This window comes from Impatiens glandulifera, chromosome 1 (genome assembly GCF_907164915.1).
Source record: "Impatiens glandulifera chromosome 1, dImpGla2.1, whole genome shotgun sequence".
Taxonomy (NCBI): domain Eukaryota; kingdom Viridiplantae; phylum Streptophyta; class Magnoliopsida; order Ericales; family Balsaminaceae; genus Impatiens; species Impatiens glandulifera.
Genome location: NC_061862.1, coordinates 43,914,651 through 43,919,578, shown reverse-complemented (window position 1 = coordinate 43,919,578; position 4,928 = coordinate 43,914,651). Strand labels below are relative to the sequence as shown.

Sequence of the window (4,928 nt, the reverse complement as noted above, 5' to 3'; positions counted from 1 at the left end):
CTTCGTCTCCAACACGACGCCGGAGAGATAAGATCAAATACCCGTCTTTGATCTTTTCTTTTCAGAACTCATTCGTTAGTCAACAATTTCGGCTGATTTAATGCTCGAAATAATCACCCTACGATGGTGAATAGGGATGATTCGACCCTTTTTTAGCCAACTTGAGGAAAAACACTTAAAATATCATAAATGAATTTTGGTTGATTCGATCCACTTAGATGGATCAACCGACCTTGGACAGTTATAAATAAACACTTAGTCAATCCGAAGGCAAGACTTTTACTTTGAGTGTTATGATTTTTACTTTTTGTACTTATAATTATAATTATTAATTTTAAAATGTTATTATTTAATGATAATTATTATAAAAAAAATATAATAACTCAAATAGAAAAAAAAAATCAATAAGAAGATACCATAATCTAATAATGATTGAATAAAATATCCACTTAAATATTGAAATAATTCAAATATTCATCTATAAATTAATCCTCATTTCATCCTTGAGAACATGAACTGCTCTCTTTCTGTCGTCCGTCCACTACACCATTAATTAAACATGACGACTCCGGCCACCACCACCATCCTCCTCCTCCTATTCTCTGCCACCCTCAGCCTCATGATGGCGGACATGTCAATCATCGAAAATGATAACAATCATCCCTCAAAATCCAGAACCGACGAAGAAATTATGCATATTTACAAAAAGTGGATGATAGAGCATGGAAAAGTCTACAACGGAATTGAGGAATCCGAAAAGCGTTTCAAAATTTTTAAGGATAATTTGGTATTCATAGATGCTCATAACTCCGAGAACCGGACCTACAAGGTTGGATTGAACGTGTTTGCCGATCTAACCAATGAAGAGTACCGATCATACTACCTCGGCATGAAATATGATGCCCATCGCCAATTTGTCCAGTCAAAGGTGGCCAGCCAAAGGTATGCTGTGTCCTCAGATGAAATTTTACCTGAGTCGGTTGACTGGAGGACGGAAGACGCCGTTTCAACAATTAGGAACCAGGGAAAATGCGGTAAGATATCAAAATAAATCAATTTTATATTCGGTAACTATATATCATGACTTGAGCTACCTTATAACCTTAGTGGGTTAAAAAACATTGTGTTCGTTTATTAAATATCAGCAAGTTGTTGGGCTTTTTCGGCGATAGCAGCCGTGGAAGGAATCAACATGATAATGACAGGAGAGCTGATTGATTTGTCGGAGCAAGAACTTATTGACTGCGACCGAACTATCAATCGCGGCTGCGCAGGCGGGGGTCATGAATTACGCATTCAGATTCATTACTAGAAACGGTGGTATAGACACCCAGGAAGATTATCCTTATCTAGAAGCCGATGGAAAGTGCAATGCCACTAAGGTTATAATCGTGAGCTTGACTTTGGGGTTTGTTAATTTTTATAAGTCTACGCGTACTCATTTGGTTGATTGATTGCATGCAGGTGAATACAAAGGTTGTGAGCATAGACGGGTACGAAACTGTACCATCCAACAACGAAAATGATTTAAAGAAAGCTGTCTCATATCAGCCCGTCAGTGTCGGCATTGAAGCCTATGGTTGGGCATTCAAACTTTATGTCTCGGTAAGTATTCATAATTGAAAATTTATTATGTTGAGATCTATAAGTGACTATATTTTTGTGATTCTCTTGGTTATGGAAGGGTATTTTCACGGGAAGATGCGGAACGTCGTTGGATCATGCAGTGGTGGTGGTGGGATACGGAAGTGAGAACGGAGTTGATTATTGGATAGTGAGGAATTCATGGGGATCGAATTGGGGTGAAAGTGGTTATGTTAGGATCAAGCGGAACAATGTTGCTGACGGTATAGGAGCAGGGAAATGCGGCATAGCGATGATACCTTCTTATCCCATAATTAACGAATATGCAGACGGCAGAGCAGGAGTCGTTAGTAGTGCCTCAATATAGGAATTAAAAACTAGTATCCAATTTTATATGATGATTGCCTTCTAAGTTCAAATAAGGTGGTGGTGGTGGTCACCTATTTTATTTTGTGTTTTTGTTAAGTTATTGTAATGAAATCATGTTTTATTAATAAAATAATAAATTGTTGCATTATATATATATATATATATATATATATATATATATATATTTATTTATTTATTGTGGATAAACTTTCATTAATGTGTTATCATAATCATTTACACTGAAATAAAAATATAAAATTAAAATCAGTATTTAACCCTCGTTACTAAAAACATATGAATTAAAGTATATATGAGTATGGAGGTAAAATAGTGTTATCATAAAACATAATTGAAGTCTTAAAATTAAGGGAAATTCAGACACTCGTTGTACCTATAAAACAGTTATTTGCGATAATTTTAATATAAATAAGATATGATTGAATTGTTTAAGGGGATGTGTCTAACATATGTCTCAGATCAACCTTTATTTGGTGATTTCGTACTTCATATACATTTAATTTATTTAATTTATTTGTAACATTGCATTTTTTTATATTTTCTATAATTTTAGACAAAAATACTAACAACAATTAGTAAGAAAATGTAACCCGAAAGTAAATCTCATACTATCTTGACATTCTGTAAGATTGGAGTCAAAATAACCAATGATCTCAGAACTATCGGACTGTATATGTGAACATTTAATTCTTAATTTTTTCCAAATATCTCATAACTATTTTGGCTACTCAATGTCAATCAAATTTTGTGACAGACAAAATACCGTCCACGTATAAAATCATAAATAAGTGTTTACTCTCACTGAACTTGTGATATACATAATTATCGATTAAATTCACCTCAAAAAAAATCAAAACAAAAAAATGATTATTTTTGAGAAATTTATGGTACCACTACGAGACACTTTTTAAGTCCATAGATGAATTTTTTTTAATTTGCAAATCATATTTATTTGGTCTTAAAGTTTTCTGGTTGCATCAGACTATTTCTTCAATGTATTCACTGATAAATTATTTCTTAACATCAATTTTGATGGGATTGCATATCAAAATATGTCACGAGTGTCATCAATTGTCCTTAAAGAGTCATTCGATTATATTGAATTGTCGCAAATACACTTGATTTTGAGGTTGTTGAGTTTATACACCATGCATATGCATGTCTCTGTCTAGGGCTAGCTGAACTAAGCCTCATCTGAGGAGGAAAGATTTGCAATTTTATTACTTCATTGATTTAATACCTTGCTTTCCCACCTCCCTTATGGGAGAGAAGGGGGGGCCTTAGATTCTCACTTTCGAGATACGATTTTCAAGAAGAGAAGAAGAGGTTATATCAGTTAATCACCATCCCTTCCTCTAATTCATTAGATCCAATCTGCTAATTAGAACAAAAGGAAAGTAAGAGCAATTGCCTTTTTTACTATGCCTTGAGCACCCGAACTTGGGTGATCTATCCATGACCAGGATGAAGCTTGGGTGAAACTAAGTGGAGGTCCGAACCGACTAATGTTGAAGAATTAGCGGATGAGTTGTGGTTAGGGGTAAAATTCCACTCGAACCCAGAGCTAGCTAGGGAGTAAGGGCCAATCCAACGCAAGCCGGCTTCCGAATTATACCCATTTCTAAAGCCTTGGCCATTTTACATAAGTTTATAGAAAGGTAAAAACTAATGAAATAAAATCCAGTATCTACTCGTTACGGAATCTCAGGTGTCAAAGTGTGGATTTCAACTTGACCCCCGAATTCGTTAGACGTGGAGATGGAGTCCAATTCTAGCAGACAATGTCCTTTATTTACTTTCGTGACTCTTAGTGGATTAGGGCCAAAAAAAGTCGTATCCTCATTTCTGATAACACTTTTTTTGCTTGTCTCTTTCCTTCAATAGCGATTCCGGTAGTACGCATGCTAAGAGTTGTAATGTCTCGAAATGATGATATCCGAATGATTCATTTATTAAGACAATCTTTATCTTCCTCCCACTATAACTAGGAAGGGGAGATCCGTAGTCAGAGCTCCCTCTCTCCCTGCTTTCTACGCCTTGCTATTTTATCAGGGAAACTCGTTCAATCGCGTCTTTCAGTACTGGAACTAAAGTCAAGTAGTTGAGATAAGCTATTTGCTTTTTGTCAGGTGCCATTAGTTAAGTTCCTTTTGTCCTATAGGTTTGCTGGTCAGTGGAAAAAGAGTTCATCACGGAAGAAAGGACTCACTGAGCCGAGATGACTAACTAATACTAATATAATAGAAAAGACAATTCTTTTCTATATACTTTCCCGGTTCCGTTGCTAAGAGTGGACTTTTCTAACCAGTAGCTAGTCTGAGGTAAACGACTAAACGATTGGTAATTGAGTTCAGGACTGGTAATTGAATCATAGACTAAGATAGGTAATGGAAATTAAAGGAGGTGTGCATGCCTGTCTTTGGAATGTTTGTTGATGGCGCTAGAGCAGGTATTGTCAAAAATAAAAAAGAAGAAAATGGCTTATCTCCCTACCAAAAGAAGGATTGTGATCCCCAACTTCTCGGACATTTTCGGGGACTAGCCCGCTTCCCATTAGTCAGTCGCCCTTATGTGAGAGAAGTGGGGAGTTAGTGTAGTTTGTCTTATAATAAGATAGTAGCAAGAAATCTAGTCAAGCCAGGTCTCTTTCACTCGAATCTTGTCACTTCTTAATTGCCCAGAATTGTATGTTTCAACTTCTTTTCTTCTCGTAAGGCGTGAAATTTATTTGGCGAGGGCAGGGCTAAAATCATCCCAAGCGCCGCTAATGTGGCTACTAAGCTATTTCTTTGGAAAATTCCTACTAAGATAAGAAATTCCCCAATAAAGCTGGTAGTACCAGGTAAACTCATATTGGTCTATGAACAGCTTTCACGACTGCGCAACTAAAGAGAATATTAAAAAATATACCGCTCTGTGGGTGCCTTCCCTTCGTCGAAAGCTTGAATATGCTGCTA

The 4,928-nt window shown here is 36.1% G+C and overlaps 1 pseudogene; it reads left to right on the top strand.

The window, feature by feature from the left end:
- The first annotated feature begins 559 nt into the window (after window positions 1–559).
- LOC124921129 lies at window positions 560–2,011 on the top strand (annotated as a pseudogene).
- The last annotated feature ends 2,917 nt before the right edge of the window (window positions 2,012–4,928 follow it).